The 27,821-nt window shown below is 37.5% G+C and overlaps 1 protein-coding gene across 1 annotated transcript in view; it reads right to left on the reverse strand.

Annotated features, from left to right (window-relative positions):
- The window catches only part of VSNL1 (visinin like 1), a 103,650-nt gene extending 76,154 nt beyond the window's left edge, over positions 1–27,496 (reverse strand). Inside the window, exon 1 of the mRNA XM_081265395.1 lies at positions 27,315–27,496. The gene's annotated coding sequence lies outside the window, so the exon portion shown is untranslated. The remainder of the gene's footprint in view (positions 1–27,314) is intronic.
- Positions 27,497–27,821: the final 325 nt, after the last annotated feature.

A 27,821-nucleotide genomic window follows, 5' to 3' on the forward strand; every position in this document is an offset into this window, starting at 1 on the left:
GTCTTTGTGAAGTGTCCAGCAAGGCTGGAACAAAGCACTTTATTGTGGCACATGAAAACTATCTTGACTGAAAGGGACAGGCCAAGGCTATGGGGGGCTAAAATTAGACCTTCCGGTTGTGTTCGCCTTGGCAGCCCCATGTGCTGGCTGCTAATGTGGCCTCCTCCACCTGCCTCCCTCCCAGCCATGTGCCTTCTGAGAGCGCAGGTAACAGGTGCTGCAGGAGAGGAAGTGCTGCTTCTTGGCACCCTGCGGGGATGACAAATGCTCCAGGCCTGTGTCACTGCCACTTGGAGCCATATGCTGAGTTGTGCTTCATTTGAAGAGACAGGTTTCCAAACCACCAATTTACAGACTAAGGTAAAATCCTATTGCCTCTTCCCATTCATCTAGTTCCTTTCCCTGTTGAACGAAAAGGAAACCTCAAGACAACCATCTACTGTGTTTGAGTCTTGTATTTACCTTTATCTAAGAATTTACGGCTTTGTCTGTTACCACTACAGAATCCAAGAACCAATTATCAGCATTGCCCACCGTGCACTGGAGAAGTAACCTCCACAGGAAGGAGCCCAGGCCATGGGGGTCTAAATAGGATGTGAGATAGCCACTCTGGACTTCCACTAGGTGGTGCCTACTAAACCTCTCTAACCTTGTTCATTCCACATTAAATTGTGTATAATAACTACTCCAAAATACCAAATGAAATAGTAAACCTTTGGCAGTAGTAACAGCTTATTACCAACTACAGGTATTGTTTATGGATTGTCTGACTTCACCTTTACAACAATTTTGTGAAGTAGATAGCATTATGTCTTCCTTTACAGTTGAGGGGAACAATGCACAGACAGTTTAAGAAATTTGTCCAAGGTCACACTGCAAGAAAATAGTGCAATTGAAATCTGAACCCTGGTACCCCCTGGGTTATAATGGCCATCACAAGTTATTCTACCTCCTTAGAGGAGGCAAAAACCAAGAATGTCTTTTCTAGGTTTCTATACACATTAAAAACTGTCATTTCAGTGTAGGACTTCCTCATGTTCCCCTTTTTGCCGGCATATTGTCCTTTCCTGGGCACTTCCTTCCCCAAGTAAGGCAAACTTAGGTTGGCAACTCAGGGTACCCCGAAGCTTATCTGTCACCTCATGCTTGCCTGCTGAACTAGTCCCTAGGGTGAGGGGAAGGAGCTTGATGCTCACTACAAGAGGGCAAGTGCAAGAACAAGGAATGTTTAGCCTGCAGAAGCAAAACTTGAGAGAGCAAAGTTGAGCTCTCCTCAAATAAATGCAGGATTTACTGGCACAAAAATAGACATATAGATCAGCACAACAGAATGGAGAGTCTCAAAATAGACCCAGCTATACATAATCACCCAATACATTATCAAGGAACCTTCTCAGAACAAGGGAGAAATGAAATGTAATTGTTTCCTGACATTGTCACCCCTTGATAGCAGTTAGATGAAAAAAGTAAGTTAGAACCATAATATCTGCACCCATTTCTTTTTAAAAAAATTCACATTTGGAATAAAGACAAATGTCAAAACAAAGTTACAATATCAAATTTTACCATGCAAATTTAATTTTAATATGAAATGAAAGAAACTAAAACAAAAATTAGAACAAAAATTATAGACAAAATGTTAATAACTAAGAAGATGTGTATGCTTTTATGTAAATCAAATACCAATTGTAAGCAAATCATCAGAATAAGGAGATATGAATGATCAAAGAGTATAAATAGATAATTCATACCAGACTAAACACAAAGAGTAAATAAACAGAGGGAAGCATATTTATCTATTCATTAAGGTCAAACATAGAAGCAAAGGTAGAAACTTTACAAAAGATAAAACTGAGACATAAATATATACATATTTAAAGTTTAGGGAGTGTGGAAAACCAGGCAAGTGCAGAGAGCAACATGGAAAAAATATGAGGTGCTTAAAGATAAAGGGGGAAAGGATTTGATAGCAAAAGACATGAACAGGGACTGGGGATGTGGCTTAAGTGGTAGTGCGCTTGCCTGGCATGCGTGCGGCCTGGGTTCGATCCTCAGCACCACATACAAACAAAGATGTTGTGTCCGCCGAAAACTAAAAAATAAATATTAAAAAAATTCTCTCTCTGTCTCTCTTTAAAAAATTATTAAAAAAAGATATGAACAGAATATGATTTAAAGATGAAATATCAACAACCACAGTGATGAAGTAGAGCAAAATTGTTTGTTAGTACAAAGCACTAGAAAATTCTAGAAATCAGAAATTCCTATAACACACAAGGTCCTGTGGTAGCAAATCAATGTTAATGGTGAGACATCTCCTCTAAGTTATTATGTTGCCTTATACTAAAATAAGAGCACTTGAAAGGATATCCATAGAATTGAATTAACCTTCCTTATTTTAATTTTGAGAATTCTGAGGTGCAGAAAGAATAAATAAAGTCAGAAGGGCAGACCTGCACCTAGAACAGGACCCAGGTCGTCTACTGCTCAGTTTCAGGTTCTTTTCATCATCCAAATAGTAACCAATGATCTAACCTTCAAATTCACCAGAGTGGGCAGTCCCTGATATTTAAGAGAGTGGTGGGTGACCATTATGCCTTGCTTTCTCTGTCTTAAGGAATCTGAATTTCTTCTGTTTCCCAGGTTGGAAATGCCAGCCTGCATTTCCTCCTCGGAAGATTGTCCTCCGTTCCTTCTGTTAACCAAAAAGAACTATTCAAAATGTATGCAATGGAATTCTACACAGCCATAAAGAAGAATGAATTGTGGCATTTGCTGGTAAATGAGTGGAACTGGAGAACATCATGCTAAGTGAAATAAGCCAGAACTAGATAATCAAGGGTCCAATGTTTTCTCTCATTTGTGGAAGCTAGATATTCAGCATTTTATTATAAAAAAGATTTTGTGTAAGATTATTTTGCCCAACTATAGGCTAATGTAAGTGTTCTCAGCATATGTAAGGCAGGCTAGACAAAGCTCTGCTGCTCAGTAGATCACATGTTTTAAATACATTTTCAAATTGCAGGATTTTTCTCTTATGATGGGCTTATTGGAATGTAACCCTATTGTCAGTTGAGGAGTATCTACAGCAAATGCAGCAGAAAATGCCTATAGAACATGATCCATTTCAACGTGTAGACGCCACATGTATACAAAAGCAGGTATGTGAAACAGATGCACATTGCAACTTTGAAATACAAAAAAAAAAGTCACCTAAAATGTCCATCAAATAAGGAATAAATAATTGACTTATCACATGATAAAATGCAATGTTAGTTAATGAATGAATAAAGAGGGCTCTCTGAATGTTTTTTTTTGATAGAAGCAAGTTGGACAATGACACACACAATGATACCATTTAATTAAATATTAAAACCAGTCAAAATGGTACTCATTTAGAAAAAAATGGAAAAAAGAGTATTCCTGAAAGAAATGCATACCGAATTGAATAGAATAATTGTTTCTGAGGAAAAAGGCAGGTAAGAAGGACTGAGATAAGAAATGAAAACAATTTTGAAGTATGAGAAGGCATTAATATTTGTAATTTCTCTGTAGTTGGGCAAAGAATATTTTTATATTATTTTCTGAACTTTTCCATGTGTATGAAAAAATATTTATTTTTATAGCATTTAGTAATTCAGACTTCTTTCAAATCCAGACTGATTTTTTTTCTCAGTGCTTCACAATGTTGAAGATTAACCACTCAAATGGCCATCTTTGATTTTGGATAATCATGTTTTCCTCTAGCTCTTATCATAGACAGTAATCATGTTCATTTCAAGGAAAACATGTAGCAGAATACTAAATAGAAAAGTAGGCCATAACTCTGAAGAGTTTTACTAACTTAAAGCATGTCCATTTTAAATTTAGGAAAAGATACTTTTTTTTCTGATATGTCATTGGTAATTGTCAAGTGATTTCATTTTTGTGACATGCAAGTTTGGTATCACCAACTCAAATGAAGATTCAGATTAGTTCCATAGTCTTACAAATGCTTTGTTGGTACCTCAGTTGCATCTGCTGTTCATACCTTAAAGCTAGATTTTGGGCATTGCAATACTTGTCTGCTTGTCTGCTTGCCTGACTCTGCAAGATTTTGGGGCCACTCTGCAGGTGGAGACTGTCGTGTTCATACCTCTATAGGGCATTCAGCATGTCTTTTAAAAATGATTGAATAAAGTTTTCTATTAGACAGAGCAGTTTAACAAAATTTTTGTAAGACAATTTGAGAAATTTTGGTGTTTTTAAATTCTGAGATAGAAACAGTTAGTTGGAAGGAGATTAATTCCTTGAGCCATTTGGTTTCTGGTCATCATCAAAAGCACATAGAATGAGTTGGTGATCGTTCTTAGTTGCTGCTGTTGGTATTTGGACAACATTCTAAGCATAAGTTCATTAATAAGGGTAATTTCTTAAAGGCCACTTTGCACAGTCTCATGAGGTGGTATAATAAAGTCTCATTTAATGGTAGATATGCAGTTCATTACAAATGGAGCATGATCTTAGGCCACTGTGTAGGCGTAGCTTCTTTCATCTCTTAGCCCTGAAGGTACCTTTCAGGTTGGAAGCACTCAAAGAAGGCACAGAGGAGACTGTTGGGCCACACAGGGCAGCTTCTGTTTAGCAATCTGAAGTGTGGGCTCAAGAAGTCAGAAGCCCTGTTTTCCATTTTTCTTGAAATTTTCTAATTCATGTTTTCTGTTTTATTTTATATTACCTTATACACTTTCCTAAACTTAAATGCTTCTTTTTAAGGCAAAGAAGAATTTCACATAAATAAACAGCAGACAGACAAGAGTGACTGAAAAAATAGTATAATTAAAGCAATTGCCTTTAACAAAGAAAGGTTGAAGGTAAAATCTTATCTATATCACCACTATGTCAAAGAAGAATTATGCACGTTGGTAAGAGATCAGATAAAACATCAAATAATCACAGAATTAAATTTGAATATTAGGATGATGATTTTGCTTTCTTTCCTTTTTTTTTTTGTTTTTGTTTTGGGGGTGGGTATGTACCAGGGATTGAACTCAGTTACACTTGATCACTGAGCCACATCCCTGGCCCTAGTTTGTATTTTATTTAGAGACAGGGTTCATTGAGTTGCTTAGCGTCTTGCTTTTGTTGAGGCTGGCTTTGAACTCGTGATCCTCCTGCCTCAGCCTCCTGAACCACTGGAATTACAAGCATGTGCCACCATACCCAGCTATGATTTTTATTTCTATTTTAATATTTTTCTTGTGTGTTTTAAAAACAGCTTACAAATTCAGGTTATATAAATATTGCCTATTCATATTTTTCTTCATTTCCCATACTTTTATTAGTGCACTAGAATTATACATCATAAGGAGATTTACTGTTATTCATCCATACATGCTCATGATATAACAATATAATTTGGTCAGTATTGTTCCCAGGATTTACTTCTCCTTTCCCCTCCTCTCTTGCTCTTTTGTCCCTTTCCTCTACTCTACTAGTTTCCCTTTATATCTTAAGAGCTATCTTAATGGACCTGAAGTTGATTTGTCAATGTTCTTCATTGTGACCACTAAGCATGCAGTATTGACTATTGCCCAGCACAGCTGATCATCCTGCCTACAATGAGCTTGCAGACAGCTTGAGCTCAATTCTGGAGCCAAAAGGCCAGGATCTGCTAGATGACCAAGTGAAATACTCATTGCCTTAAAGTCATACGGTTTTCATCTGTGAAATAAAGACAATATTATAAACCTGTTTGGGTTTGCCCTGAAGATAATGTATTATGAAAAACATAGAAGTAGTGCCTGAGTTATTCTTGGCAGGAAATAGTTAACCCCCCTCCCCCATATCACCTTCTTGGTTGTTCTTTGCCCTACATATTGAAGATATCAGTTACTAATATGTTCTTTCTCTTCTTTCATGGAAATGGCTCTATCAATATTTTATATTCAAAGAAGTAAGTTGTTTTAAGGCAGAGATGACCTCAAATCCAACTCAGGTTGAGTCACTGACTCAAGAGTGACACAGCTCCCACCAGCTGATGAGATGGGTGAGGGGGGATAGTGGGAAGGGTTCTCCAACTAAAGATAAAAATAGTTGACCTGTTCCTTCAGAGATCTGGAATAAAAGTACTGGATCACCCATTAATAGTGAATCCAGAGCTCAATTGCAGAGCAAGAAAATGAAATATTGGCAGAGAAACATTTTGTATTCAAAAAATTTTGATTTCCAAAAGCTCTGTAGGTCTAGTTCTGATGTTTATCCTCAATTAATTCATATTTGCAAAATAATTTTCAGAGGCAGATAAAACTTCTTTAATGCAATGTGCTCAATGGGTACAGACTCTAGGTTCTAAACTTAGGACCAAACTTAAAAGGGAGCAGAAAAGAATGCCATCATCAGGAAACAAAAAAATAATTGTTTTGATTTCTGAAACATTTGGAAATCTCAACTTTAGCTTTGTTTCTTATTTCAAACAAAAATATTCACAATCATTTGAAAAATCAAATTTGTTATGTGGAATTGCTGGGGTAAAGTATGGAGGTGGGGGAATCCACTAAATGATTGCCAAGGATCTATGAATCCACGGGAACACTAAGCCTTAGAAACAGAATACTGTATCTTTCACATATCATTGCACTATTATTCAATTGTATGCCAGTGCTAGTGCTATTATTAAAATATGAATTGATTTTAAATGTTGCTGCATTTATAGCAGCTATTTGTTACTCTGTGTTCTTTCAATCAACTACTAATCTTGGAAGTTTAAAAATGTAAGCATTACAAAGAAGTCCTAGGAGTGTTAGGTAGTGCTGGAGATATTGCTATGAAACTGTAGACTTCAGGAAACCTCAGTAGGTTTTATTGAAACTCTGTAGAATTTAATAGGAATTCAGAAGTCTAGGTATCACAGACCTTGCTGGCTGGGTAAGAGAGTTTGGGGTGAGTCACATTTTTCATTCTGATGTACAAAAACCAATTTCCATGAACACTAGAACAATGTGAAGGGAGGGTCATTTTCTGATTAACTTCTGGGTTCTATTGTAAAAAGCCTCAGGAAGACTAGGTGCTTGGCCAGGATGCTATATCTGAAGAATTGTACCATCTCCTACCTAGCTGTCCATGAACACGATTTCCCTCCTTCTTTCTCCCTCTCCCCACACATCTAGCCTATGTATCCACCTCTTAAATAGCTCAGATTTGCATGTCTCTGAATCTGTGTGGCACACTTTAGACCAAGTCTACATCATCTATTACATGGACAACTGACAGATCATGCCTCAAACTGGTCTATTTTCTCCTAGCTTCTCCCTAATCCGTTCTTTAGAGGGATCTTTTGATGATGCCACATTTTATCAAGTCACTTCTTTTTCTAAAATGTTCAATATTTTTTTACTGCCCTAAGGGGATACAGTACAAACAATAAAAGTCCTTCATGCTACTTGTAAGGGTCACCCAAATCGGTAGCCTGGCTACCAGTTACTTAACTGTGCAGCTTCATCCAATGCCACTCTCCCAGCTCTCCCGTTAAGAAGCTCCAGTTTCTTACAAGGTTCACTACCAAACTCAGCCCTTCAGCATGCTGTGCCTTCTGTGGGAAGCATCTTCTCTCTTCACCTGGCTGAGTCTCACTCATCCTTAGAAGTCACTTTGTCTCTATCCTGGAGTCCTTAGGCTAGGCTATTCTCTTTATTGTGTATGCCCATAGAAGTATATTCTTCCTTTTTTTCAAGGCTGCTCAATTCTTATTCATCTGTTCATTGTGTCCTCCCTGTTATAATAAAATTCCATGAGGGAGTCTGTCATTTTTGTTGCTAAGTTTTCGTAGTATAGGCTTGGCACGTGATAGACACTCAATGTTTGTTTAGAACTGCTGAGCTGGACAAACCACCATTACTTTCACTGAGGAAAGTTTTGAGTCCCAAAGAGGTAACTTCAGAAACTGCTGAAAATAGTTTTACTGTCTCACATCCAAATACAAAGTCTTTCCTTCTTGTAGTGGTTCTGATCCTCCTCTATCTTGTATATTTTAATCAGTCTCAATTATAAACCAGGCAGATGGTCCTGAGGATACAAGCATTTGTCTTCTAAAGCTACTGAAACACATTGCAAATTTCTATGTTAATGGGATCTTTTGACCTAGTGGGAGTTTACATCTTTTATGTAATCATTAAATATGCCCATTACTATATGCTTTCTCAATTGCTTATATCTAGGTTATGTCTTAGATTTCTTCTAAGACTTATAAAGTTGAGGTCTTTGGTATACTTGAAATTTGTTTTATATGGTATGAGATATGGGTCCAGATTTGGCTACAAAAATGGGTAATCAATTTAACCCAGTGCCATTTATTAAATAAACTATACTTTATTTAATAAATAACCCTAAACTGAAATGCTTCCTTTGTTGGTCATTAAAAAAATAATAATATCGAAACCGAGATAGCCTGTGGATTCCCCATTTTATTCCATTAGTGTATCTATTTCTATGCCTATTTCATCTTATTTTATTGAAACAATAGTATATTTTAGCCATCTTGCAAAGAAAGCCTATCCTCAGTATTCTCTTTAATACCTTAAACTTTAGAATTCCAGATAGCTTTAAGACCATGTTAAACAACAATAACAATTCATTGTTGCATTATAATTTTTATATATGTAAAATCATATAGATGATTTCATATTCTTTTAATTTTTTGTTATCATGCATTCTATTCTTCAAAAAGACGTTATAGTTGCTATCTACAGCCATTTTTTCTTACAAATTTTATATTTTATCTTTTAGTTGCTATTATGCATAGAATGTTTATTCCTATTTTTCATTTCTGCATACTTTCAGGTAAACTAAAAGAAAAGGCTATTTGTTTTGTTTATCTTCTTATCAAATTTTGTTAATTTTTGCTTTACCTTGGACATTTGGGTTTTATGTGCATATAACCAGCAGGAAAATGATAATTTAATCTCCTTTCTGATATTTACTCTGTTTATTTTCCTTTCTTATCACATTACTTTGCAAAAACAAAGAACAGTCTTAAGTCTTAAACCATTTTTTGTGATAAGGCAGGATACAAAAGACAAATATGTTTCTATTCTGAGAAAACTGCCTCGTTAGATTTTTGTCATATAACATTTGTATTACTTTAAAACTATAGAAAATGAATGAGATTTATATATACCATTCAGTTGTAGGTAGAACTGAAAAGATATTAGAAACATTCTAGTTTAATTCTCAATTTACCTATGATGAAACTAACAAAAAGAAGTGATTTGACCAAAATGAAGAGCTAGATGCAAAGACCAGGCATGGATACCAAGATTTTATACACCCAGAATAATGTTCTTTGTAAAAAAAAACTTAGTTAACTATAATCTTAGACATAAATTTAAAACATACTTTATTATTTTTGTTATGATTATATATTACATTTTAAAGGAGCTAACAACCTAAATTCAAATATCTATTATAACCTAAATTTTGTCACTACTAGGATGAATGAAGGCTCTGGTTTCCTCCAAGAATCCATGTTCTCTCTTCCTCAGAAATAAAAAGCTTAATTTTATCAGGAATTTTGCTAAATGTGACTAAATTCTGGCCAATGGCTTTTATGCCAATTTTCAGGTGTGACTTGGGAAAATGTCCTTAATGGGGAAGGGGCACCCTCACCTCCCTTTCCTTCTTCCTGCTGGCTAGAAAGCATGAATGGCTACAGACAACTTAGATCATGAGGTAGACCTTGTAGGGTGGCAAAGTAAAGAGGCTGAAGGTGTCTGGGTTCCTTAGAACTTTGTGAAGCTACTGGTCACCACCCTGAAGTTCTTCCTCTTGATTTCTTTATACAAGTGAGGAATACCTTTCTTTCTTATTTAAGCTTACTTGGGGGTTCCTACCATTTTAAGTGGAGTCTAACTCCAATTTGCTAAGGTAAATTATGAAGTGTAATTAAAAAAATAGAAATATAATATCTTAAAAATAATCTTCAAGCTTTTACTCTCAGAAAACAATGTCATACGTCTTAAGAGCCTTGAATTTAAAATAATGATCATAATAATGATAATGATGTACTGATAATAATAACTGAGTACTCAATAAGAGAGAGAGCAGTGAAGACATTGGTTTGAAATCAGACCACCTGGTGTGCTCCTCTTTGGCTATGTTATGTGGGTATGTCACTTACCGTTTCCAAGTCTCAACTTATTCATCTTTATAATAGGGACAGTAAAAATTCTTAACATGGAGTTGTGAGCATTGGATAGAGGCACATAACGAAATCAGTGTCAATTAGCCCTGTGCAGCATTATTAATCTTACAATAAAATCACCTTTATGACCACCTCTAAAGGCAAGCCATCAAATGACACTTGTATGTCATATTAATTACTACAATAATACTGTCATATAGGTATCATTACCTGAATTTTATAGATAAAATGATTCACAAAACTTGAGGTATTGTGTGACAGTTGTATTGGAATGTAGGCCTGATTATAGAATCCGTATTTCTTTTCATGACATCATGCTCATTTTATTTCACTAACATTCTTTAACTATTTAAAACATTGTGTGAGAGTACATGCATTTGAAAATATTTTTCTGCCATTATTGAATAACTTGGTTCCTGCTGCCTCTGTTAATAACAGCATCTCCTTGTACCCTTTATCAGCTAATTCCTAATATCTACATCTCTAAGAATCACAGAATGACCCATTTCCAGTTCCCACTGGGGAGGTTTGAATTCTGTATTCCTTAGAAGTATTCTGGCAGCTTCTTCAGCACAACCTTATGCTTCTTCATGGAATTGTGAGAGCACACAGCCTTTTACAAGTGTTTGGTATATTTAATGACTTACAGATCCAGATCACATGAAAAGCAACCTGGGGTTTGGGAAGAGTACCTGACACAGGTGCTTACAGATGTCTGTATTGGAAAACCATCCAGGAGATTTTCCATCAGAGCATAGGGTCCCTTGGAGATTTACCAAGGTTCTCTGGTCTTCTGTTTTTGAGGCCCCATAAGTGCAGCACACATAAAACAGGAGATGCCAAATCCCCGGATAAAGACCCAGGACCTTCTTCTCAAAGAGAGATGTAGCAACAACTTTCTGTGTAAGGCCCAGGAGCTGTAAACAAGTCTAATCCCAGGAGGCTGAGTTGGAAATACATTCCTCAGTGGATTTCTCCGGAATCTAGTACCTCAAACATCCTCATGTAGGTATCCTGTTTTATTTTCTTAACAGCATCTCATATTTTCTTTTATGGCACTTAATTTGTATTTGTAATTTGATGCTGTTTTGTGCTTGTTTAATACCTATTTTCCAACTAGATTCTGATTCTACAAGGACTAACAGAGGCAAATGATAGATGTCCAATAAATATTTGTTAAAAGAATAAATTAATTCATGAAACAGGGATCTAGTATTCCATAAAAAAAGCTGCAAAGTGAAAACAAAAAGGAAACAAAATGAAGTGAGCACTGCTCTGATTTGGATCTGGGAGCTATCACTTACAAACTTTAGGCAAGTAACTTGACTTCTGTGAGTATCAAATTCTTCATTTAAAGTAGGGAAAATATCTATTTCATTGGATTGTTGTGACAGCAAGTGAGGTAATATGCAGGTAAAGCACTTGGCATAGTCCCTGGCAAAGAGACAATATGTGCTAATGACTGTTAACAGCACACTTCAAAAAGACATGGCTTCCTCTTTCTCCTTCTTTCTGGATTAACTATGAAGAATTTTGAATATCTGAAATCATCCCTTAGACGTGTAAAGGCCTCAGGTGACTGAGCTCAGGCAGATGTCAGTTTCTTTTTTCCCCGTGTGGCCAGAAATTCCCATCTTCCTATTCCATTTCTTAGATAAACATTTGAGACCATTTGGTGTCCTATAATTCATTCAATGAATATTTATTAAGCATCTATAATATGTTAGGCACTGGATTGGACTCTAAGGATACACTGGTGAATTAGACAAGCAATGTATGATCTCACAGCTTTGTTTAAGGGTAAATAAATTCTGGAAGAACCTGGGGGGTCTTGTTTATTTACACATCACTGTTAAGACAATCGTAATTATAACTCCCTGGTGTTGCACATTCGTTCTATTCCCAGTTCTGTCCTAGGTGGGCCAGATGCATAATCTCATCAAATCTTTATAAGACTACGCAGGACAGACATAACAGTTTCCATTTCGCAGACAAAGAAGTAGAAGCCATCTCACTAGTGAGTGGCAATGCTGGGGTTTGAATTTAGGTCTTGTGATGCTATAGCTCTAATTTTCCTTCTAGCATGCTATCTGCAATCAATCACTTCTAAGGGTTTACTTGATTTATGAAGCGATGAACTGGCAATATTTTGTAATTTGCTTCCTTTTATTAAATCGTGCCTACATGTAGTTGTTCAATTTAATAACACATTTCTCATACAAAGGAATGTAAAAACAGATGCTTTTAAGTGCTGAATTTTTTATAGGCACCTGAATATTGCCTATATTTGGCACAAAGATCTTTTAAAACTATCCTTAAAATGGAAGCAACTGTTGGGCTCTAGGAGGTTTTTTTTTTTTTTTTTTTTAGGGGGAGGGTATGTTCACCAACCTGGAACAACATAAAACCCATGGATGTGTTGATGTTGTCAATTTCATTTAATGTCTTGTTTTAAAAGGGAAAGAAACTAAGCAGGTATTCTACTTGGTCAACATACTACCATTTTAGTACTTGTTTTTAGTACTCTGGCCCACTTCATTTAGCCTCTGCTTTAGACCAGAGCTTCTTAAAGGCAGAGGTTTGTCTTAAGTATCTGTGTATCTCTGGGGCTAAGCTCAATTCCTGACATATACTAAGAGCAAGAGATGTTTGCTGTATGAGTGGAAAAAAAATCCAATCTGTTAAAGACATGGACTGTCAAAGTCGGGCTTGGGGCTGGCAGGAGACATGCCACCCTCTGAAATTTATCATTCACTGCCTCCTGCAGTGGGCTTCTTTTAACAAAACTGATTTTTAGGGGGAATTAAACACCCCATAAATTTGTTCAGGTTAAAATGTAAATGAGCAAAATCTGTCTTAAAGCACATAAACATGTTCTCTGAGGATGGGTTAGGTATTCAGACCCCTCCGAGGTCCAGAGATTAATGTGGCGCTGGGTCTACCTTCAAGGAGTTCACAGTCTGGTTGGGAAGGCTTATGCTAGGAATGATGAAGACAAGTTTGGTGGTGGTGCTGCCAGTGGTAGTGGTCAGGACAGTGAAGGCCAAGCATGTATAAAAACCGTACACAGTGCCCTTGGATCCAGCTAGACCTGGTTCTCTTTCTGATCTCCTGCTCTACAACAATGACAGAAGTAATGTGATTTCAGACAGCTGCAGGTAGGTTTTGATCAAGAGAGGCTGTCCGGAGGTTCTGAGAGGAAGGCAGCCATCTGCTCTTACAGCCATCCTGAGAATTGCTAATTCAGATGCATTTTCCCCAAGTTACTAACTGTTCTGACTCCTTAGGCCAGCTTTTCTCTAGAGTCCAAACCTCTGCTGCTAAGCAGCAAGACTGGGTTAGAAGAAATTACTTACTTTCTTGGATATGGGAAGAAATTCGTGTGAAAGGACATTGTCTAGGCAGGGGTTGGAGCTTATATACACAAATATGTTCTTTTCAGTGGTATTTAAAAAGTTAAAATGTAGAACAATAAGAAAATATTGAAATAAACTTAATATATACACCTGATGGACTATGATTCAGGAATTTAAAAATTACATTTGTAAAGACTTTTAATTGAAAGAATTATGTTTCTGTTAGTAGGGCACAGATTTTAAAGAAATAAGTATCTCAATTAGAAATCAAAATGGAAAGTATAACCACATTGTGACTTTTTTCCTGTTTCATTTTCCACAATTTCTGCAATGAACAAGTGTTTTTCTTTTTACTCAGAGAATGTATTACCAAGTACTTAAAAGACCAAATCCCCAGCCTTCAATGATGTGATATAGCAGGGACCTGAAGAAGCCACCTATCTGCTCAACCAATTACCTGGAATGCCAAGAGTAGCCCTTTTTTAAGAGTTTGTAAATCTAGAAAAAAGCCTTCTGAAAGAAAAAAGCATCTCTATCTCCTTCACTTAAGAAGAATAATTGTGCCCTTCTGTCTAATTTTAGATAACCAGAGAAGCCTCAGTTTTATAATGAAGCAATCTCAACCACCATGATAAAAAACCATGGTGTCCATGCTCAATCCAAATTCAGAAAGAAGGCTTCCTTCTTAGTCCACAGGAACCAATCAGAATGACTCAGAGATGCTAGCTGGAATAATGTATGGACTTTTAAATATCCTTCTATGATACCATCTTCCAATGAGTCTCCACTCATGTGTACAACCCTATACACCTGTCACAGAAAATGGTGTACTCTTTGCCAGCAACCCCTGGTGGTATTTTAGGAATCAGTCCCACATATAGAAGAAGAAGTTGCTAACTTTACATTTTCTAAGTCCATAGGTGCAAACAGCACACAAAAACGATGCTGCCATGCTTCTACTCTGAGCTCTTTTACATATGTTATGCTAATTCAAGTACCTATATTTTAGGTAGAATATCCATTAATTTAACAAATGGTTTTAGATGAGTCCAATGCAAGAAATTGTCTGTCAGCTATGCTCAGCTCTACTTCTTGATTATAAATTTAAATTCCTGATGTAAGTAAGAAACTCTTTGAGGGGCTGGGGTTGTGGCTCAGTGGTAGAGCGCTCACCTAGCATACACAAGGCACTGGGTTCGATCCTCAGCACCACATAAATGTAAAATAAAGTTATTTATAACCACCTAAAACTTAAGAATAAAAATTAAAAAAATAAATTCTTTGAGTAAACCAAATATGACTCTTTTTATTAAAAACTAGCCATGATGATAATAATCGTTATCGACTGTCAATTAAGGACTAAGGCCACCAATTGCCTCAGTCTGGCTGGGCACAGAATCACGAGCCACTCAAGCAGGAACAAAACTTTATTTTTGAAAAAGCCGCCAATACTCCGTAGGCGCCAGCAAGCCAAAAACTGGTCCACCCACGCGCATGTCTACCAGAACCGCCCCCCCCACCTCCCCCGGAATTCCCTCCTACTATCCTTCCCCAACCAATGGGAACTCTCCAGGTGTCCCGTAACATGAGTCCCGTAGCAGGCCAAGGTGAACAGCAGGAGTCCAATTTCCATATGAATGTAAATCTTAACATAATCATATTATTACCTTACAACCGAAAGTGCCATGCATCATATTATTTGCTTGTGGCTCCTAGCACATATAATATATGTTATTTCTAATCTTCATAACAATTTTGTGAGACAGGTTATAATTTATATTTAACAAATGAGAAGACTGGGGCTCCGAGAGATTAAATTATTTGCAAAGGCCACATTCTCAAGTAAACAGTAGAGTAAGAATTCAGATTTTGTTTTTATTAATATATAAGACATTTTAAAAAAATTTCCCATGGGGCTGATGTCTGATCTTTAGATTAAGATTTTCTTATTCAGAACTTCTACTTTATACTCTAAGAAACTGAGACTCTGAGGCATGAAGTGACTTGCCCAAATTTATGAACAAAAGCAAACTCAGACCTAAATCAGATTAATTAATTTTATTGTTTATTTTTAAATTGTTGCCTCTGCAACATATCAGTAGCCTCTACTAATATAATTTGTCATATTTAAATTTTATATTATTTTTAATTGACATGAAGTAAAAATATTTTATAATATTGTCATTTTTCTAAATTTGACATAATTTTGAAGTCACAGATTTGCCTCCCTTCTGTACGGGAACTAAAACATGTCAGTGGGGAAGATTCAGAAGCATTAGTCATTAGCCACTTTGGCACAATCGTGGTCAAGTTTCCATCCAGAAACAAATGAGAATGTTCTCCAGGGACCCATAGCCAAAGCACTCCAAGAAGTTTCCTCAAGCTTCTTGGCCTCTGACTCCACTTTTCCCTTTTCCTTTTCTGCTTTTTCTTTTTAAGAAAGGAAACTAACATTCATTAAGACTTTGTACGTGCCAGAGAATGTTCTAAGCACTTTCAAATGGATTGTGTTGATCCTTTCAAGTGCAGGGGTATAATTTTCATTTTCCAAAGTTTAGACAACTTGTTTAGAGTGACTGGCCCTGACTGTAAATCCACGTCTCTTTTATCCACACCATACTTCCCTCCAATGAGAAGAGCTCCTGTCCTGGCTAAAATGGACTGCTGTCTGTTTACCACCACAGACATTGAAACTCAGTGTGGATTCTGACTCACAGAAGCCATAATAATACTTTTGAGATTTGAACACTGACTGGGTAGTTGATGATATTAAGAAATGTTTCTTGCTCTGCTAATAGTATTGTGGATCTATTTTAGAGTATCCTTGTAGACACATATTTGAATATTTATTGGTGAAGTTATATAATGCCTTATTTATTCAACTAACCCACTATGAGGGAGAAGAAAGGGGGTAGGAGTTAAAGCACAGTGGCCTCAGTTAAAGCTGGCTGATGGGTATACTGAAGTCCATTGCATTCTTTCTCCAAAGATGTGTGCTTTCCATGTAATCTTTGTTAAAGTCCTGTTTGCTTGGTTGTAGATTGGTAGAGAGGAAGGATCCTGGGTCTAAATAAGACTTCTATCATCAAGTAGCTGTGTGACCTTGGACAGATCATGCTTCTCTGAGGTCCAATTTCTCAGTTATAGAACAAAGCTTACCTTAAAACCCTCACCTTGTAAAGGCGCAATGTTACCCAACACAGTGTCCTCTGCCTGATAAGCTCTTTTTTCTTTTTTTGTCAGTATCATGGATTGAACCCAGGGGTGTGCAACACTAAGCCACATCCCCAGACTCCTTAAAAAATTTTTTTAATAATTTTTTTTAAACAGGGTCTTGCTAATTTGCTTAGGGCCTTGCTAAGTGGCTGAGGCTGATTTTTAACTTGCAATGCTCCTGCCTCAGCCTCCTGAGTTCTAGGATTACAGGCATGTACCATTGTGCTAGCTTATGTAACTTTTTTTTTTTTACAGTATTTTTACTATTATTATCAGAAGCTACAAATGATTTCTGCTTTCATTTGCTTTCTCTCAAGACTTAGCCTAGGGAGAACTTCCAGTATTCACATGAATTCAATTTTAGCTAATGACTAAAGAAGAATTACATAAACCCCACATGCATGGTCTTCTACTGAGCACTCCTGGGAAGACTTCACCTTTCCTGTTTTCCTGTGTTCTTGGTGGCCTGAATCCAGGTCCCTTTCGCCTATCTTCTCCCAGCTCACACCAAGTTCTTTCTAGTATCCACCCCAGCAATTCTTGCCAAAGCCTCTTATTTTAAAATTGAACCATCCATATTCCATCTCATTTTGCTCCTTAAAAAAGCAGTTTAATCGAGTGGGTTGGCCATCTAGCTTTAGCCTGCTTTGTTCCCCTCAATCCTCTACCACGGCTCCCTTTCCCATCCTAGGATGATATATCTGTCACATCTATACATTTTCAGCTGTTTTTTTCCCCTCCATCTTAAAACATTCAGTTTAATTTAAATATAAAGTCCTACTATGTATCTAATTCAGTTTCTCTTTTTTTTTTCAGCTCAATTTTGAGCTAGGATTTCAGTCTAGCAGTGGAGAAGAGTACTCTGTCCCCCTGGCTTCCCCTCTCCATTATTTTCCCTGTTGCCTCTTGGCAGGGGGCAAGGCAAAGGGACTCTATAGGACACAGGCAAAGTCTCACTAGAGTGATCAGACATGGTTTCTTCCCCCAAAGAACTTCCAGTTTTACAGGAGAGCTGGTGTATACACACTGCTTATATATGTCTAGAGGACAGAGAGAACTTTTGGTAAAAATGGCTAAGGACGGATTCCTAGAGAAGGATCAGATTTGATAATGCAAGCTGTGGGCAGCTCATAAATGATTTCTGTGGTCTCTGCAGAGAATTTATCCCTGTTGGCCTGCATAAGCAGGCTCAAAGCCTGTCTAAGACAGATTCTCTGCGGACACCGAATACATGGTCCTTTTGTTTCTCCTGACAGTTTCACTGCCCTTACATCATCCAGATCTGTAGACACATGCTGATTCCAGGAGTGCAAGGTCAAGTTACCTTCATATCCTCTGGACCCTGGTGGGATGCAGATTTTATTCCCAAGGTTTCCCTACTAGAATAAACACACAGACATGACCATGGTTGTCTGTTGTCTTTCTTTTCACAGGTTTCTCTCTGGAAATGGAGACAGGCTCACTCTACTAAGAAATGGCTGTGGGCCAAGTTCTACAACTACATGCAAAAATCTGAGATAAATATAGATGATATCAATGTGTTTCAAACCTTCAATGATTTAGGGTTTTCTCTCCAGAGTTTTTTATTTTAAAATAATTTTTAAGGCCGGGTACAGTAGTGCATTTCTGTAATTCCAGTGGCTCAGGGAGCTGAGGCAGGAGGATTGAGAGTTTAAAGCCAGTTTTAGCAACTTAGCAAATAAAATCTCTAAGCAACTTAGTGAGGCACTGTCTCAAAAAATATATATAAAGGGCAGTGGTTAAGCAAGCCTGGGTACAATCTTCAGTACAAAAAAAAAAAATTCAATTTGATTGGGAAGACCTGGTTATATTTATCATTGGTTTATCATTCTATCTTAGGACCTAGAAAGGGGTCGAGAGGGAACAGGGGACTTATTTCAGCAAAAATAACCTCCTTGTAATAATTTGCATGGGATTAGTAATTTGATCCTCAAATTACTTTTGTTTTAATCAAGGGCAAGCTAAAATTCTAAAGTTGGCAGATAATAATGATAAGATTCTTACACTCACGTGGTTCAATCCTCAGAGTACTTTCCCAACTGACTCAACTTAACTAGACAGGGCAGGTAATATCATACTTATTTCCCCAGCAGCTTAGAGAAATGAAATAATTTTCAAGGCTGAACAGCATGAGGCCTCAATACACATCTAATGAGTCCAGAGTTTGTGGAGTCTCCATTACATGGCTCAGCTTTTGTCTTTTTAAAGCACTTTTCCCAACAGAATTCTTCAGCACTATAATGAAATGTTAATAACTATATTTTAACATAGTTCCTGTGCAATTAAAGTCAAACAAAGCTAAACAGACACAGTGGACTTGACCCCAGGGCCACTCAGACATTATTAATATTACCTGTCCTTAGTGAAGGCTCTCACAGGATGATCCTGACTGAACATCTTCTGTAACACTGTTGAGTATGCTACTATGGCCTCCCTTTCACATTTTTTTTGGATGTTATTTGATGGACAAAAGGCATGCAAGTCACAGTGCCAGAGCTGGCACAAGAGGTGAAGCATGATGACTGCTGGAATGTTTTTACAGGGGCCAAAGTCACATGGCTGAAAAGGAAGGGAAAGGGAGGATAAAGATCAGAAGGCAATTAAGGGCTGACAGATGTCCTCTGATTTTAGTGATGGTATGCATCATACAGTCACTAGAGTGGGAGAGGATTGTTCATCGACTGAACTGGAAGCTCTGGAAGCTCTGGAAACTTTGGTAGGAGACATGTCTTAAATCAGTGAAAGGGCTTTTCTAAACAGAAGCAAGAAAACAGCTCTAAGCTGTTGATTCAGTTAGCACACCTTTTCTAGGACTACAGTCGTCATGCTGCACAGAAATGTGTGTATTGGCTATTATTTCACTATCAGCCTATTAGGACAAATACACAGAACAGTTCAACAGCTAGAGTAGGAAAATGATGAAGTGTAGACTGAGAGGATGGGCACAACAGAGAAGAGATGGAAGGAGAGAAGGAGGTCTGCAGGGGGAGGAAGAATATTTACTATGTGCTAAGCTCTTATAAGTGCTATGTATACATTGCTATGTTAAGTGTTTGTCACCCTGTAAGGTTGTATTTTATCCTCACTTTACAGCTAAGAAAATTAACTCAAGAGACATTTAAAAATCCTACCCAATTCTGTGAATCATCTAGGACCCCTCCTACTACATACTCAGAACTTAGGTGAAAGTTTTCAAGGACTTCCAAAGGAGCAAAGGATGCTCCTTTGATTCACAGACAAAAATGTACTTGAAGTTCCCCAACAAATGGAAGAAGAAATAGAGGGAGAAGGAAATAAATTCTGAGGGGAAGTGAAAAGGCTCTTTGAAGAGTTAAAGACAGTGAGGCCATTTTGGATTTGGTGTGTGTGTGTGTGTGTGTGTGTGTGTGCAGGGACTAGACACAAAAGAGCTGTCAGGAGGTATATTTTCTTTGTAAAAGCCCTGGGAGAAAAGAATGAATTCGTAGATCAGAGAAGGCTCCTCCCACAGACACACATTGAAAGATTAGTCATGAAATGAGCTAGAATAATAGGGGAGGTGTGGAGAGTATCAGATAGAAATCCCTTTTTTGGAAGGTATTCATGATAGAAGTATTAGAGTATAACATTTAACCTTTTAAAAAGGCAGCTCTCTTCAAATGTTCTTATTGAAATTCAGTGATCAACTGTGGGGATGGGGAGTAGGGACAAGGCCTATGCCAAATGATGACATTGAGCAATAATTCATAGTTAACCTTAAAATACATTCAATAAGTTAAAAAAAAATGTCCTTTCAGTTCCATAGTCTGTTGTTCCCAATTGTATGGCAGGATGGTGACCATAAAGGTGGAATGGAAAGGGGTATGTTTAAGGAAGTAGTAGGAGAAATAGGAAGCTTCAGGTTTCACTGTAGCTATTTATTTCTTACCCAAATTCTCCCTTCTATGTATCCATAATGCCTTTTTAAATTCACTTGACTTCTGCAATGCATTTATCTGTCTTCCCCCTTGGGCATAAATTTCTTGAGGGCTGGGATGGGAGCTTATTTAATGTTCTACAGTTACTACACATGGTTGGCACCCTTACTCAATAAATATTTGTTTTATCATCAGGTAAGTTAAGCACTGTTAACTGTCCACCATTTTTCAAAGCTGAATTCCTTATTTAGGAATTCCATTATGAATGGGATTCCTATATCTCCGAGATCAAAGCTGCTTGTGAAACATTGGTTCCTGATAAAAAGGATGATAATCATAAGAATATCTATCATTTATTACACATTTTCAATAATAAGACATTATATTAATTACATATATAATCTATTTTCTGTTCAAGAATGTTGTGAATTTGTATAAAAACTGAGACTGAGAAATTAAACAATTTATTCAAGCTCATAGAACTAAGAAACTGTGGACCCAGGGATTTTTAACTAATTGCATCTAGCTTGAAAAATTCTTGTTTATATTTCCTTTCATAATTTTTTTGAGTCAACTGAAATATTGATGAGGAGTTTTCCCACTCACATACTAAAAAAGATGAAAAATTAAATGGATGGTTTTCATCTCATTCTAGGGAAAGAATACCATAATCATTTAAAGCAAAACTAACAATTTTATCTGTAGAGATTACATTTATTTCACATTTTAAAAGTTTTCATAAAACTTCCCATATGAGCAAGAAAGCAAACACCAAGCACTTTATGTAAAAGTTGCAGAAACACTTGAACTTCTGGAATAGACAAAATTGATAGTTTTCCATTAACTCATAAAATCTAATGCCAAGAATTCTACCAAATAGGAGCCACTAATCAAAGACAGACTTGTACAGCATTACTTGATATTTTCAAAATAAAATATCATATTAGTAAGCATTTCAATTCTATTGATAATGTTTAATGAGTCTCCTAGCAGACATTTTATTCAAAATTTAAGATTGGATTTCAAGAAATCAGAAAGAACACATTCATCACAAATTAATACAACAAATACAAAATATTAAACACAAGGTAATCCTGGAATACCACAGTTTACTACTTAAAAAAAATAAACTACAAAAAATTCTGAAATATAAGAGGATAGAAATATTAAGATCTGGTTATTTGCATTAAAAAAATCGTCTGGACTTCAAAGCACATTTAACATGTTAATGATTTGCAAAAAATCTGTTTATACACAGCTCTCCAAAAGTTCATAGTCTTTCAGAACCTAAGAGATAATAAACAAATACCAAGTAAGAGAGAAAAAGTATATTTAAATTGATAGATTTCTATCTTCAGAAAATACTTATGTGAGTAAGAATTGAGAAAAATAGGATTTATCTTATGGATCTATAATAATTGCAAGTAAATTTAACAGGCTTGTTAACACTTTTTAAGAGAAATACTTCATAAAAATAAAATATTTTTAATTAAAAGAACTCACTTTCTATAAAGAGTTCAGCAATTATTTTAATAGCAATATTGAGATTGAAGGCCACTTGTTGAATGAGGAGTACTCCATGTCTTAATGTAATTCAGAAAAAAAAGGGAATAGAATGCTTACCAAGAAATAATAGAACAAGTTGTTGGAAATACCATGCATTTATTTTTAACAAAAATAAACACTTGGTGGTTGCACAGCAGGTCATCTCTGGTAAGAAGACAGTGAAGTAAGGCCATGGAGAAATCCAGACAAACTCAAGAACCATAAAGTTACCCAATTTGTGTGCTTTAAGTTAGCTGATAAGGTTATAGAACATCTCTAATGTATTCAGAGGCACCTTATTATTAAGGTGTCAAACCTCCTTGAGGATTCTTCAGTAATTTGCTATTCCATTTCTGTTTCATTCATTAACTAGATTCTAAAGCATCCCTGAGATCCTTCCCTTAATGAAGTTCTCAATGAACCAAGCTGGGAGCTACTCAAACTATTTTGATTCACTTAAGAAAGCATAAGTCATCTTTAGAAATAAACTGCAAATGAGAAATGAAGTGTTGAGGTCCCTTCACAGTATGAACACATTAAAATAATTCCATAGTTTGAGAGACCATGATTTAAATAAGTGGAACACAAGGCCACCAAAGTCTAGATTTCTATTTCCTCTTTGACTTATGAATACCAATTTTTTGTAAATAGGTAAAAACTAATTTATCTTTTTACTTATTAAGAAACAAAACAAATACTCATATGAGGGAATGAAAAGGCATATTCTACTTTTAAAGGCATTAATATAATGCATTATACCTTCACTAAAAATAAATTATAAAATAATCTTTAGCATTTTCCTTAATAACCAGGATATTTAAAGCAATGTTGATTATATGCATAGCTTTAGTAGAAATGATTTGTCAATATAATTAACAAGGGACATGCAAATGATTCTTATTAGAACAAATATTTAATTGGTAAATATTATTAAATTTTTACTATAAAAATACATTGTGTAAATATGGAAATGTGAAAAAGATTATTGAAATTTTTGCCCTTGCAGACTGTGTTTTCATATTGTAGATATATGTTCAAGATAATCATTTCACTAAAGATTATATATATTTTTTTGTATCGTAGTGATGATTTGGTAACTTATATGGACTCTATCAGTGTGTCTATTCTGTTAATTATGTGAATTAACCAATGGGGTAGAAATAGACATCATTCAGTAATTTAACTCTACATCATTAGATACTTAAAGAAAATTAATGTTCATATCTACTATATGTAACTGAGATGGATATTGTTGATTTTGAAACCTTGGATTAGTTGAATGTGATCCCTTCTATAAAAAAGTCTTCCTATATTTCTAGATAATCACTAATTCAAGGAGTATAGAAATCACTGAATACAAAGAAAAGACCTTTAGAACAACATTAAAATATATTGATCTTATCAATTAGAAAACCACATTTGATATTGATGTCAGATGTCATATTTTGAAACTCCCCAGGAAGATTCTCAGCCATGTTTGGAATCCATATCTCCATGCAATCCAAATTAAAAGCCTGTAGCTTACCCAGGGCAATATTCCTAATTATATTATTCTATGTAAAAACTCTTATACAGGAGCACTAGAGCATTCCTAGTCATGTGATCAATTAAACAATGTGATTCACATATAGCAAATCAAAGTAGGACACTTAGCAGCTACAAGTCTGGGTCTCTGCAGAGGAATCCTGGGGTTCAGAATAGCCTGGAATGGGGTGGCAAGACTAGATATCACCTAATTAACCAAGAACATTATTTATTATATAATAATATAACAAATATATAAATATATCAATATATAAATATATATGTACACACACACACACACACATACATACAGAATCTATTCAAGCAGAGCTCATCCTAATTCAGTAAAGGTCTGGGAAGAAGGGAGAGGGTGATGTTGCATTGCCAACTGGTGCACACGCTGAGCCCTCACCATCTTGTATCCTCAGTCTCAACGACTTCCAAGACTATTTAACTCTCTGTCAAATGAGAAAGAGAGTCCAACGTGGCCTTCCTCTGGCCTCACCTCCTACCCATCTCACCCACATCCCCTAAGGCCCCCACATTTCTGGGAGAAGAATAGCTGGCATTTTCCTAAAGGGGACTTTTGCTGAGGTTGCGGCCATCTTCCAAATGCCTGGAAGATCCCATTTTTGGAGAAAGAACTGAGAATCCAGGTTATCTTTAAGAGGCCTAGAACTTTATTGTGTAGGCACTTGGGAAATTTTTATGGGTGCAAAGGAGAAATGGAGAAAAGAAGGGAGAGAAAAAAGAAAGGACGAAAGAAGGGAGGCAGCTGGGCAGGCCCCATTGCTGCTGCGCAGCCCCAGTCCAGCTAGTCAGGAAGAAAGCTGCGCAAGAGGAGGGAAAGTGCAGCCTGAAGGAATGCTGGGCGTGTACTTTCAGTGCTCTCAGGGGTCTAAAATCTTCATCACCCTCCTCTGTAGCACCATGCCAAGCACCCTTCTGCAGTCTTCCAGGCCCTTTCCCTCCCCTTCTCGGCAGGTGGTTTCATCTGGAGGATTTCCATGAAGACTGAAGACAGGCTTTGGGTTCTGCCTTCTAGGAGCCAGTGAAGAGTTGGCAGAGCCCACTGTGTTTACACTGCAGCTTCCTCACTCTACTAGGTCCTTATTCCTACAGCTGCAGCAATTCTGGAGGAGGCTGGATGGACAGAGGGCTTGGGAAGGCACCTGCAAGGCTGGATTCCCAGAGGATTCTGGGGAGTAGAGCAGGGAGGGATGAAATGGGCTCTGGACAGTTCTCATACAGGAGTTGCTCGTGCCTTCTGTTTTGCCAGTGCTCCTCCAAACTGTATAGATTCCCCCAAAATTGACAGAGAAGCAGAAGAGGCCAGGAAGGGTAGACTAAAAATTCAATGAGGTGGGTATATTAGAGGTGAGGGGCAATGGAAAAGAGAAAGAAAGCTTACAAGGAAAAGAAAAGTAAAGAGAAAGGGTGTAAAAGGCCCCCCTGGAGACTATCTCACAAGATGTGCTAAGAAGCAGACATTTATCTGAAGACTGCAGCAAAGTCACTCAGGATGCTGAAAACAGCAGAGAGAGGGAACATCTCCACTCAACATTACTTTTTAGTTGTGTAGTCCACAGACTAGAAGTCAATTGACTTTTCTATAGCTCCAAGGTTCTAAGCCTCAGTTTCCTTGTTTGTAAACAAGGGGTTCGGACTAGATGTTTTACAAGGTCTGTGCTTGATCTGACCCTCTAGAATGTTAGCCTATAATCCAGTGAATCTGAGACCAAATATCTTAGAGCTTTAATACCTGATTTCTCCTTTTTCTCTACCACCCATTTATCAATGCAGAGCAATACCTGCACCATTCATTGAACCAATGCCAACTCTCAGGGATGACAAAGGAGTATGGCTCAATTGTGACAATTGATTGGTCCTCCTCCTCTGGAGTAAAGGAGGAAGGAATAGAGAAGGCAGGATGATGTATACTTTGATTTCCAAGGAGAGGTTATTCTCTAATTTCCAATTTCAGGTTTCATCCATTTCAATAAATTATAAATTCCCTTGAGGGTTTGGAAATACTTGGACTGATCAAAGGGCCAAAGAGGGTTATAATGAGGCCCCCTAGTTGGGGAAAAATTTATGTAATTCCACCCGAGAGATTGGATCTGCTTTTCTGTGGAAATCCAGACACACTGCCCCGCTCTTCTCTTGCCTGCATGCCTCACGCCGCTCTGCCGACCTGCTTCAGTGCAGCATTTCCTGAGGTTATTAGACACCAAGGCTTGATGAGAGCACACTCATGAGCTAGGCACACAGTGATGCGGTACTCACATGCACACCACACACAAATGTAGGCAGTTTAAATTACGGTGGGAGTAAAATGTGTCTTCACAAGAGTTTCATTTTGAAATTTAGCTCAACCTGAAATTCCTTTAAATAAAAAAAATGTGTAGAAATGGATCTCACGGCTTCTCTTGCCTTCAAGTGGGAAGTGACACAGAGTGTATACTTTGTGCTTTCCACACCCATCAGCATTTTCATTCCATTTTAGTCCCCAAAATACTGACAGGAGGACAACTCTAGAAAAATGGATTCCCATTCCAGCATCTGGCAGGGCACTGATCCATGCAGTATTGTGCTCTCACCATCTCATCTCCTCCACGATAAGGAGCATCTCCATTCCTTGCCCCCTTACACCGAGGAGGGTATTCAGCAATCTGATTTCCACATGGGGTTTGACCTTGCAAAGACCCTTCTTCCACTTCTGGGCAAGGAACAACCCATTTAAACTCAAAACGCAAAACGACCTTTTCTCCTTTAAAGAAACACCACCAAATGTAACATCTGGGTTTGCATTTCTCAACCTGCATTCCAGAAGGCACAGACAGAATGCAAAGGCAGGTAACTAGTTTGGGGCTGATAGTCCCCATTCAGCAACTCTGATTCTCAGATTCGGTTCAAAATCGACAGTGCAGTAAAACAGCTTTCTTCCGCCACCCTCCCATCCCCATTCACCATTGTGACGAAAAATAAAAACCAAAAAAATTACTCAGTTCTAAGTACTAAGAGAAATGTGCTTATTTTGTGCCCAACTCCTTGGGTTTTAAACATTCCGCTTAGCAATCAACCCGATGGTCATACCAATCTCATCCACTCAGTTTTACTTATCAAACACCTTTGCTGCTTTTTCACGGTGAGGAAAAATGGTGCACCAACCCCACGGATGACAGGTTGGTACTTGACTGCAACCGCTCAATAGTTTTATCAGCAACCGGAAAACTTCATGGTCCGTCAATTAGGTACTTAAATCTGCCTATGGAAATCCGCCTATTTATAGACTGAAACTAAAAATGAATCTCGGTTCACCTATCTTAAATCTAGCTTAAGACAATTCCCGAAACACGCTGCATATAAACACTCCCCTCCCCACCACCCCCAGTAATCCCAAAGGTCCCCCATGGACTAACAGCACATTCTGTTCGCCAACATTAACCAAGGCAACTGTCACCATGCATTTAAACGCATTTATGCAAAGCAAAGTATGTGACAATAGCCAAGCATCTCCCTGACAATTGGCTGTGCTACACATGCAGAAATGCAACGAAGATTGTATTTTCCACTTACAGTTATAGCGCTGCGCACGGTCACTTAACGAAAATGATAAAACTCAACAGTTCTTTTTAAAATATATATATATTTAATTCAGGTAAACGGTTAAGCCGTCTCGGTGTGTGGTTCTCTCCTTCTCTCTCTTTTTCTCGGAGCTCTGGGCTGCTGAAATCCCTGTCGGATCGCGCCTTGCAAGCCCAGCCACCGCCGCACCACGCTCGGGTGAATCTCTGCTGCAGATTGGGAATCCCATAGAAAACCTAGGGTCCCTGGAGCTGGATGCGCAGGCGCGCGAACCTCCGCCTCCCCAGGTACCCCCTCCCCTTTCCTCTTCTCTCTCCTCCCCTTGCTCCGCAGCCCAGCTTGGAGAGCCTGGGAGCCTGTGACCAAAAGCCGCCAGGCAATGGCGCATGCTCAGTTAGAGGGGCTCGGAGTTTCCGCGGGTGGATTCCGAGTCTCCAGATTTTAGCAGAAACTCAAAAGGAAGGTAGATTGGAAACCCCACCGGAGCAGCCTGCACCT

Source organism: Spermophilus citellus (genome assembly GCF_964194105.1).
Source record: "Spermophilus citellus genome assembly, chromosome: 13".
Classification (NCBI taxonomy): domain Eukaryota; kingdom Metazoa; phylum Chordata; class Mammalia; order Rodentia; family Sciuridae; genus Spermophilus; species Spermophilus citellus.